This window comes from Dendropsophus ebraccatus, chromosome 12 (genome assembly GCF_027789765.1).
Source record: "Dendropsophus ebraccatus isolate aDenEbr1 chromosome 12, aDenEbr1.pat, whole genome shotgun sequence".
NCBI lineage: Eukaryota > Metazoa > Chordata > Amphibia > Anura > Hylidae > Dendropsophus > Dendropsophus ebraccatus.
This window is the reverse complement of record NC_091465.1, coordinates 88,015,026-88,027,300: the sequence shown is the minus strand read 5'-3', so window position 1 is coordinate 88,027,300 and position 12,275 is coordinate 88,015,026. Positions and strand designations below refer to the sequence as shown.

Sequence of the window (12,275 nt, the reverse complement as noted above, 5' to 3'; positions counted from 1 at the left end):
TTGGATAGATGATGTTTGAGAGCAGCCGACTGTAGTGAAACTTGTCATAAATTACTGACACACCATGATGAAACAAAGGACAGGTTACAGGGGAGAGATTTACAGAAGGAATTCTCCTGTCGTGGCCGCGGATCGCTCGCTCAGAACACAGCGTGACAGAGCGGGCTCTACCGGGAGCCAGAAAACGTGATCCAGGGCCCCAGCGCTGCAATACAAGAGGCCGCACCATCATAGACTCTAATATAGCACAAATACCATCTATAACGACACAGACATTTACCAAGAATCCCCATGTAATCCGAGGAGCAGAGGATCAAATACCGCAAGTCACCCGAGATTTCCCTAATACCCTCCGATAGTCTCATCCAAAGGAACATTAATATCTGGAGAAATCCGACTGCAAAATGAGAGAGGAAGAACGAGCGGGGGCCGAAGCCTGATGACAGGAGATACACGACAACATACACACTATATACGGTATATATTACAGTCATACATGTAACTCACACAGCTTCTTATGTGCATACTAACGGTTACATAGGAGCAGTGTTAGGCTATGTTCACACAAGGTAAAGAGACCAGCCGTTCCGTAACCTGTCCGGGTCATGGAACGGCCGTTCTCTGCCCAGATCCTCCCGGCCGGCTCGCTTCATTGTGTGAACTGACAGACCTTTCTGCGGCCACAATTCATTCAATTGCGGCCGCAGAAAACCGACATGTCAGTTATTTGCGGGTCCGCATGGGATCCCAGCCGGAGCGCATACGATGTGTGTACACTCCGGCCGGAATCCAATAGCAGATAAGGCAATGTTCCACTCCGCCAATGGCAACAACGGCCGTACATTTACGTAGTGTGAACATAGCCTTATAGTTATATTTCTGTATATAGGAGCAGTATTATAGTAGTTTTATTCCTGTATACAGGGAGCAGTATTATAGTAGTTATATCCCTGTATATAGGAGCAGTATTATAGTAGTTATATCCCTGTATATAGGAGCAGTATTATAGTAGTTTTATTCCTGTATACAGGGAGCAGTATTATAGTAGTTATATCCCTGTATATAGAAGCAGTATTATAGTAGTTATATTCTTGTATATAGGGGGCAGTATTATAGTAGTATATCCCTGTATATAGGGGACAGTATTATAGTAGTTATATTCCTGTATATAGGAGCAGTATTATAGTAGTTATATTCCTGTATATAGGAGCAGTATTATAGTAGTTATATTCCTGTATATAGGAGCAGTATTATAGTAGTTATATCCCTGTATATAGGGGGCAGTATTATAGTAGTATATTCCTGTATATAGGAGCAGTATTATAGTAGTTATATTCCTGTATATAGGAGCAGTATTATAGTAGTTATATTCCTGTGGATTGGATCTATGGAACGGTCTTGAGCCAGACAATGAGTGTGAATGTGGCTGCTGGGTGGGGGTGCAAACTACAGAGGCAAGGTATACCAAAGTTCAAGAAGAGAAACACGTAGTAGCACTCACCCTTTCTTCAGCCTAGCGGCTTTATTACGTTCACAAGTTGCGGGGAGGGGAAGGATTCAGGTGTGTGCGCGTCCTGGGACGTCCGTTTCGGGGATACGCCCCCTTTGTCACCTGGTCGACAAAGGGGGCGTATCCCCGAAACGGCCGTCCCAGGACGCGCACACACCTGAATCCTTCCCCTCCCCGCAACTTGTGAATGTAATAAAGCCGCTAAGCTGAAGAAAGGGTGAGTGCTACTACGTGTTTCTCTTCTTGAACTTTATTATATTAGTTATATTACTGTATATAGGAGCAGTATTATAGTAGTTATATTCCTGTATATAGGGGGCAGTATTATAGTAGTTATATCCCTGTATACAGGAGCAGTATTATAGTAGTTATATCCCTGTATATAGGGGGCAGTATTATAGTAGTATATTCCTGTATATAGGGAGCAGTATTATAGTAGTTATATTCCTGTATATAGGGGGCGGTATTATAGTAGTTATATTCCTGTATATAGGAGCAGTATTATAGTAGTTATATTCCTGTATATAGGGGGCAGTATTATAGTAGTTATATTCCTGTATATCGGAGCAGTATTATAGTAATTATATAAGCACAAGCCATTGAGATAGACAGTAGAAACCAGTGGCACTCACCGGGTTAATGCAGTAATCGTGGTTTATTTACAAGATGTCATCATACAGGCAACTTCAGGGCAGGGAGAGAGAGGTCCAAGGGTGCTGTGCATAGTATATAGTATATAGTATATGTGTATAGTAATTATATTCCTGTATATAGGAGCAGTATTATAGTAGTTATATTCTTGTATATAGGGGCATTATTATAGTAGTTATTGGTAAGGAAAAAACACAACCAGACGAAGCCCGGCACAGGGCGAAAACGTTCGTTGTATCAGTGACGCTTCCTGCCTTTACCACCTTCCCCCTTCCAAGCTGAGTGTACCACGTTCATCTCATTAAAGATTTTCACGACCCCAAGCGGTGAGTGCCAACTGTTTTTTCCTTACCAGTATTCACACTGTGCGTTTTTTCTGCATTTAAGTTGAGCACCTCCAAGGGTCTGTTTTCATAACGTGGGAGCTACGTGTTGCCACTTTTCAGTGGTCCGAGACGTCTGTGTTTCACGTGGTGCCGGCAACCGCTCTCTCCACTATAGATTATAGTAGTTATATTTTTTTATATAGGGGAAGTATTATAGCTTTAATATTTTGTCATCTAGATGGTATGGTATAATATATTTTGGCATATAGCAGCTGTATTATTTATTTCATGGACTGTCTTCACCGGGTGACTGTGGCTTGGACTGACAGATATTATACATAACCTGTAGTGTTATATACAGGTTATTTGTGGAGCATCTGGAGTTCTTTTTCCTGTGTAATTGCTCGGTGGCTGGAGATCTAAGGATCACAACAAGCAGCCGGGACAAGGATAACACCTCCTGTCTTGTGCAAACAAAGATGTTCCAATACCCCAGGATCTTTATTAAGTCCTGTCTGGTGGAGAGCATGCAGGTGTATAACCGCGGCGTCCGCTGACCTGGGACCAGTGTCCTCTCCTCGTGGCGGTCTATTCTCTTGACCTTTTATCTTCTCCTTCCTATCAGTTCTCTTTCCGTGTTCCACTAGTTCAAGCATATAACAACATTGTAGCTCGTGTTACGTTCAATAAAGCATTAATGGAACAATGAGAATATGATGCTGCAAACTTGTATGAAATGTAGAGCGTAGTACTGCTGGTGCCTGGCCTAGATCATAAAGCACTACTGTCGCCCACATGCTCTATGGTGTTCTGAGGACAGAGCTTTATACAGAACTCATCGTCCTCATTGTGTAACTCAATAAACCCCTATGGGAGACTGCACAGTCTATAGCTGTAATGTGGCAGACGGCCAGTAGGGGGAGTATTTTAGATGATGTTCCAGAAAAAGGAATTTGTTACCAGGACAGAAGATCACAGCGTCCGTGTCCTATTAAAGCTGAATTATTGGGATGAATAGCGAAGAGCTGGTGGAGACGGCTGTATACTGCGCCTGTAACCAATCACCAGGGAGTACAGTGTGAACGCAGCTAGAATTACTGTAAGGACAGTATTACATTATTTATAGGTTGTATGGTAAAAAAAAACCTGTAAAGAAAAATACATGTCTGTTTTGATCCGGTCGAATTGTGGCCAACCACGTTTTTTGGTCCAGATTGAAATAGCCACAAAATATTATACTTTTTAAAAAAAATATTAACGTCCATGAGAAGTTTTCTAAAACGCACAGGTACATGTTTGAACACAGCTGTTAATGCATATGCAATAGAAATATAATATTCTTAAAAGATCTAGGAACCATTTGGTATCACCCAAGAGTTCAGGATTGGGTAGGCCTGCACTTTTTTGTAGTATTTTGACATGTTCAATGGTTTGACCCAGTCTTCCTCTGCTTTGCAATTGGGGGCCCTTTGCCAGTGAAATGCAGCGGTCAGGTTATGTTTGGCCCAGTCTTCCTTAGTTTTGCTATTGGGGGCCCTTTGCCAGTAAAATGCAGTGGTCAGGTTGCTATTTGTTCATGATCTGCAGGTTTTCCCTGGTCTTCCTGTGCTTTATTATTGGGGGCCCTTTGCCAGTGAAATGCGCCGGTCAGGTTATGTTTTCACCTGGTCTTCCTGTGCTTCGCTATTGGGGGCCCTTTGCCAGTGAAATGCGTTGGTCAGGTTGCTATTTGTGCACGACTTGCAGGTTTTCCCCGGTCTTCCGATGCTTTATTATTGGGGGCCCTTTGCCAGTGAAATGCGTCGGTCAGATTGCTATTTGTGCACGATCTGCAGCTTTTCCCCGGCTTCCTGTGTTCGCTGTTGATGGTGCAATAACAGTTTCAATCATAAACGATATCTCCCTGTAAGGTAACAGCGAGTCTTTGTTCTGCAGACTCAATGTAAGAACCAAGAGTCTGAGCACCGGATATTATCACCAATAGATAATCAATAGTTTCCGGGCACACCTGATAACAGGCACATAACGTCAGTATGGTGAGGTGGATGTAGAGGAATGGATGACAGGACGAGGCCGGTAGCGGCAGCCCCTCGGCTCTCCGCCATCTCCTCAGATCTGTCAGGGCAGCCATTGTCATTTTCATTGCTTGCTCACCACACTTTGTACTTTTCCAGATTCTGCAGCCACCCTGCTCCCCTGCATTGAATTCCCAAACTTTGTTGACAAGAACATGAAACAAACTGAATTTTATCCAATTCACCCATCTGTTTGACAGATATAAATATGGCGTTGAGAGTGCGGTCTTCCATGTGGCTTGGACGCTCCTGTCTCACCATCTGTTCAGCTTGACCACAGCATCTGTAAGATTCCCCCATAAAGCCTATATCTATAGCAGTGTTCCCAAACATACGGATCTTCAGCTTTTGTAGAACTACAACTCCCAGCATGTCCTGGCTGCATCCGGAGCACCTACATAAGTGTTCCCCAATCTGCAGCTGTCCAACAGTCAGAGAACTACAACTCCCAGCATGCCCTGGCTGCATACAGAGAATCTACATAAGTGTTCCCCAATCTGCAGCCCTCTAGCATTCACAGAACTACAACCCCCAGCATGCCCTGGCAGAATCCGTAGCATCTAGAGAAGTGTTCGCCAATCTGTAGGTCTCCAACAACCACATAACTACAACTCTCAGCATGCCCAGATGGCCTTTGGATGCAATTGCTGCATCTAAAACGGTGGTGGTCACTCCCATCATGCTTTGGCTGTGGGACATGAAGGGGGTAGTAGTTCTGTTACAGCCGAAGAGCTGCAGGTCGAGGAACGTTGCTCTATGGTTGCTATAAATATCCGCAGATGAAGCGCACGCTCAGACGGCAGATTTTCCTTTCCAGCAGCTATGGACATAAGACCAAATAGTAAATTACTAGAGACAACTGGATGCTCGGCTTTCATGATCAAAGTCCCAAAGATGACGGCAAGTGGAACGCGGCAAACAATAGGCAGAGACTAGGAACATCAAATCCATATTACTCTTCAGTTTCTGATACAATGTGACACATAAAAGATTCCGTTCTATAAAAGTATTGTGCCGAGCTGCCAGGTAGCAGAAAGCACGAGGGGTCAAAGGCTTCTGAAGGGAATCGATTGTGGGAGATTAATTGAAATTTATTTACCGTGTAATACAATGTAGCCATCCGGCGTCTCTTCCCCCCAACACGGGCGACGCTCGGCCAATGCTAAAGACTATTCCCAGGATCTTTCTGCTTCTCACTTGTGGGGTAACCTGTGACCCCCATACAACGACAGAAGAAAGGCTGTCTGTATCTTGCATACACAGAGACACCTAGGATATGTATGTATATACCTCTCAGGAGGAGGATGGGGAGAGGGTGTAACAGTAAAGATGGGTAAATACCCTGTGATATACCATGTACCCAGCTTATACCCCTCCATACAGCCCGGTGATGTACCATGTACCCAGCCTAAACCCCTCCATACAGCCCTGTGATGTACCATGTACCCAGCCTATACCCCTCCATACAGCCCTGTGATGTACCATGTACCCAGCCTATACCCCTCCATACAGCCCTGTGATGTACCATGTACCCAGCCTATACCCCTCCATACAGCCCTGTGATGTACCATGTACCCAGCCTATACCCCTCCATACAGCCCTGTGATGTACCATGTACCCAGCTTATATCCCTCCATACAGCCCTGTGATGTACTATGTACCCAGCCTATACCCCTCCATACAGCCCTGTGATGTACCATGTACCCAGCCTATACCCCTCCATACAGCCCTGTGATGTACTATGTACCCAGCCTATACCCCTCCATACAGCCCTGTGATGTAGTGTGTATTTAGTCCATACCCCTCCATACAGCCCTGTGATGTAGTGTGTATTTAGTCCATGCCCATGTCCCTGTGATATACCATGTACCCAGCCTATACCCCTTCTTGTACCTACAGAGCAGCGTACGTGCCCCATCCATGCATAACCAGCCAGGCGACACATGAGATGTAGATTCCCTTTCTGATCTTCATCCGCTGCCCCCACTTTGAATGGAATTTTATTTCCAAGGGTCGGAGGCATAAAACGCAGCAATCTACACGAAAAACTGCGGCTGGGGAGTGGGAGGAAGCTAATCCAGAGGAGGTCAGCCGCTGTGTAATGGAAGGTTTACTGAGGAAAATGAAGGGAAAGCTGCCTGATGTTTCCTTATGGGGGTCACAGCTACACGTAGGATAGAGGAAGAGCCAAGACGAGGGGGGAGTCATGGCTACACATAGGATAAAGGTAGAGCCAAAAAAGTGAAGGGGGAGGGGGGGGGGTGTCACGGCTACACGTAGGATAGAGGTAGCCACGAGAGGGGGGGAGGGGGGGCAGGCACGGCCACAAATAGGATAGAGGTAGAGTCACAAAATTCAGGGGAGGGGGGAAGGTGTCACGGCAGAACGTAAGATAGATGTAGAGCCATAAAGGGGGGGGGGGGCACAGCTACACATAAGACAGAGGTAGAGCCACAAGGGGGGAGTCAGAGCTACATATAGGATAGAGGAAGAGCCATAAAAGTGAGGGGGGGGGGGGGGGGGGAGTCACGGCTACACGTAGGATAGAGGTAGAGCCATGAAGGGGGTGAAGGCTACACTACACTATACTACAGAGTCCCAATAGTAATACTTCCCCATAACAGTAATAATACTACACTACAGAGCCCCATGAGTAATACTCCCCATAATAGTAATAATACTACACTACAGTCCCATGAGTAATACTCCCCATAATAGTAATAATACTACACTACAGCCCCATGAGTAATACTCCCCATAATAGTAATTTTACTACACTACAGAGTCCCAATAGTAATACTTCCCCATAATAGTAATAATACTACACTACAGAGCCCCATGAGTAATACTCCCCATAATAGTAATAATACTACTACACTACAGAGCCCCATGAGTAATACTCCCCATAATAGTAATACTACTACACTACAGAGTCCCAATAGTAATACTTCCCCATAATAGTAATAATACTACACTACAGAGCCCCATGAGTAATACTCCCCATAATAGTAATAATACTACTACACTACAGAGCCCCATGAGTAATACTCCCCATAATAGTAATAATACTACTACACTACAGAGCCCCATGAGTAATACTCCCCATAATAGTAATACTACACTACAGCCCCATGAGTAATATTCCCCATAATAGTAATAATACTACACTACAGCCACATGAGTAATATTCCCCATAATAGTAATACTACTACACTACAGCCCCATGAGTAATACTCCCCATAATAGTAATACTACACTACAGAGCCCCATGGGTAATACACCCCATAACAGTAATAATACTACACTACAGAGCCCCATGAGTAATACTCCCCATAATAGTAATACTACTACACTACATAGCCCCATGGGTAATACTCCCCATAACAGTAATAATACTACACTACAGAGCCCCATGGGTAATACTCTCCATAACAGTAATAATACTACACTACAGAGCCCCATGAATAATACTCCCCATAATAGTAATACTACTACACTACAGAGCCCCATGAATAATACTCCCCATAATAGTAATACTACTACACTACAGAGCCCCATGAGTAATACTCCCCATAATAGTAATACTACTACACTACAGAGCACCATGGGTAATACTCCCCATAATAGTAATACTACTACTACACTACAGCCCCATGAGTAATACTCCCCATAATAGTAATACTACTACACTACAGCCCCATGGGTAATACACCCCATAATAGTAATAATACTACACTACAGAGCCCCAATAGTAATACTCCCCATAATAGTAATACTACTACACTACAGCCCCATGAGTAATACTCCTCATAATAGTAATACTACTACACTACAGAGCCCCATGAGTAATACTCCCCATAATAGTAATACTACTACACTACAGCCCCATGAATAATACTCCCCATAATAGTAATAATACTACACTACAGCCCCATGAGTAATACTCCCCATAATAGTAATACTACTACACTACAGAGCCCCATGAGTAATACTCCCCATATTAGTAATACTACTACACTACAGCCCCATGAGTTATACTCCCCATAACAGTAATACTACTACACTACAGAGCACCAATAGTAATACTCCCCATAATAGTAATAATACTACACTACAGAGCCCCATGAATAATACTCCCCATAATAGTAATACTACTACACTACAGAGCACCAATAGTAATACTCCCCATAATAGTAATAATACTGCACTACAGCCCCATAAGAAATACTCCCCATAATAGTCCTAATGTCCCCCACAGTATTCTAAGCAGATTCCAGTCTTCTGTTGCAGTCAGTGATTTGGTGGAAGCTGCATTGGATGAGCCGGCATTGATGATGTCATAGATGTCACATGACTGGCAGATGCAGAGGGGGGATAGAAGCACCACCATATTGGCAGGACATATAGTGGAGCATGTCATCCCTGGTCAGAGGATGAAGGCTGCGGGCGGTCAAGTGGCAGGCACGGCAGGCACTGTATCCATGAATGGACGGCAGGGGATGGATAAAAGAGATGATATTCATTATTTGTGAGAGCTTTGTTTTATTGCTAAAATACCAATTTCAATTGAGTAGCGGCTTAGTGGGGCGTGTGCGGAGCCGCCGCCGTCTCAGCAAATGGGACCATCACGCACAAATTATTAGCAGTGCGGGCACGGAGTGTGGCGGAGGTAACGCAATACAAGCCCATACATTCTCCATCATAAATTAATATGTCATTCACACGGTAAATAAATGAGATTTGTAGCCAGAGAGGTGGAGGCGCCGCTTATTACTAGGTGTATGGTAAGAAACTCATTACCTGCAGATATTCCTCAGGGCGGCCGCAAGTCACAAGGAGAACACGACCGAAACAAAACCACAAACCGCAAATAAAGAGGCTGTGATGGACGGTGCAGCAGCCGCACCGGCACATATATCACCAGGACTAAGGAGAGAGACTCCACACCAACATGGAGGGACGAAGGAGAGAGACTCCGCACCAACAAGGAGGGACGAAGGAGAGAGACTCCGCACCAACATGGAGGGACTAAGGAGAGAGACTCCGCACCAACATGGAGGGACTGAGGAGAGACTCCGCACCAACATGGAGGGACTAAGGAGAGAGACTCCGCACCAACATGGAGGGACTAAGGAGAGAGACTCCACACCAACATGGAGGGACTGAGGAGAGAGACTCCGCACCAACATGGAGGGACTAAGGAGAGAGACTCCGCACCAACATGGAGGGACTAAGGAGAGAGACTCCGCACCAACATGGAGGGACTAAGGAGAGAGACTCCACACAAACATGGAGGGACTAAGGAGAGAGACTCCGCACCAACATGGAGGGACTAAGGAGAGAGACTCCGCACCAACATGGAGGAACTGAGGAGAGAGACTCCACACCAACATGGAGGGACTAAGGAGAGAGACTCCACACAAACATGGAGGAACTAAGGAGAGAGACTCCACACCAACATGGAGGGACTAAGGAGAGAGACTCCGCACCAACATGGAGGGACTGAGAGAGACTCCACACCAACATGGAGGGACTAAGGAGAGAGACTCTGCACCAACATGGAGGGACTAAGGAGAGAGACTCTGCACCAACATGGAGGGACTGAGGAGAGACTCCACACCAACATGGAGGGACTAAGGAGAGAGACTCCGCTCCAACATGGAAGGACTGAGGAGAGAGACTCCGCACCAACATGGAGGGACTAAGGAGAGAGACTCCACACCAACATGGCGGGACTAAGGAGAGAGACTCCGCTCCAACATGGAAGGACTGAGGAGAGAGACTCCGCACCAACATGGAAGGACTGAGGAGAGAGACTCCGCACCAACATGGAGGGACTGAGAGAGACTCCGCACCAACATGGAGGAACTAAGGAGAGAGACTCCGCTCCAACATGGAGGGACTAAGGAGAGAGACTCCGCTCCAACATGGAGGGACTAAGGAGAGAGACTCCGCTCCAACATGGAAGGACTGAGGAGAGAGACTCCGCACCAACATGGAAGGACTGAGGAGAGAGACTCCGCACCAACATGGAAGGACTGAGGAGAGAGACTCCGCACCAACATGGAGGGACTGAGGAGAGAGACTCCGCACCAACATGGAGGGACTAAGGAGAGAGACTCCGCACCAACATGGAGGGACTAAAAAGAGAGACTCCACACCAACATGGAGGGACTAAGGAGAGAGACTCCGCACCAACATGGAGGGACTAAGGAGAGAGACTCCGCACCAACATGGAGGGACTAAAAAGAGAGACTCCACACCAACATGGAAGGACTAAGGAGAGGGACTCCACACCAACATGGAGGGACTGAGGAGAGAGACTCCACACCAACATGGAGGGACTGAGGAGAGACTCCGCACCAACATGGAGGGACTAAGGAGAGAGACTCCGCACCAACATGGAGGGACTAAGGAGAGAGACTCCGCACCAACATGGAGGGACTGAGGAGAGAGACTCCACACCAACATGGAGGGACTAAGGAGAGAGACTCCGCACCAACATGGAGGGACTAAGGAGAGAGACTCCGCACCAACATGGAGGGACTAAGGAGAGAGACTCCGCACCAACATGGAGGGACTAAGGAGAGAGACTCCGCACCAACATGGAGGGACTGAGGAGAGAGACTCCACACCAACATGGAGGGACTAAGGAGAGAGACTCCACACCAACATGGAGGGACTAAGGAGAGGGACTCCACACCAACATGGAGGGACTAAGGAGAGAGACTCCGCACCAACATGGAGGGACTGAGGAGAGAGACTCCACACCAACATGGAGGGACTAAGGAGAGAGACTCCACACCAACATGGAGGGACTAAGGAGAGGGACTCCACACCAACATGGAGGGACTAAGGAGAGAGACTCCACACCAACATGGAGGGACTGAGGAGAGAGACTCCACACCAACATGGAGGGACTGAGGAGAGAGACTCTGCACCAACATGGAAGGACTGATGAGAGAGACTCCACACCAACATGGAGGGACTAAGGAGAGAGACTCCACACCAACATGGAAGGACTCAGCACTTACAATAAGCTAAGATACACAAGAGATACATATTCATACATACAAGAGATACACAAGAGATACATATACATCACATGATAGGACTGGATACAGCAAATCAACAGGTGGGATAAACAGAGGGTATCACACCTTACAGAATGAGATACCGCAGCTCAGCAGAAGGTATCACACCTTACAGAATGAGATACCGCAGCTCAGCAGAAGGTATCACACCTTACAGAATGAGATACCGCAGCTCAGCAGAAGGTATCCCACTTGAACATTGAAGACTGGAGTTTCTCTTCCTTTCTAACCTACATGACTCCGAGCATGAAAAGAAAATCCAAGGAGAATAGGATGGAGGAGTCGTGAAATTCTTTAATGTGTCACAATTTCTCTGGTGTGAAGCAGATCCTCCGATCCCCGGGCCACGTCCTCCTCACAGACAGGCAGCAAAAGGCATTACAAGGTGTGAACAAGACACCAGGAGACACACCACTGAGCACATCCTGTATTATATTCCAGAGCTGCACTCACTATTCTGCTGGTGAGGTCTCTGTGTACATACATTACATTACTGATCCTGAGTTACATCTTGTATTATACTCCAGAGCTGCACTCACTATTCTGCTGGTGCGGTCACTGTGTACATACATTACATTACTGATCCTGAGTTACATCTTGTATTATACTCCAGAGCTGT

The 12,275-nt window shown here is 46.1% G+C and overlaps 1 protein-coding gene across 4 annotated transcripts in view; it reads right to left on the bottom strand.

Annotated features, from left to right (window-relative positions):
- The window catches only part of IGSF21 (immunoglobin superfamily member 21), a 426,683-nt gene that overhangs the window by 221,885 nt on the left and 192,523 nt on the right, over positions 1-12,275 (bottom strand). The window lies entirely within an intron of this gene.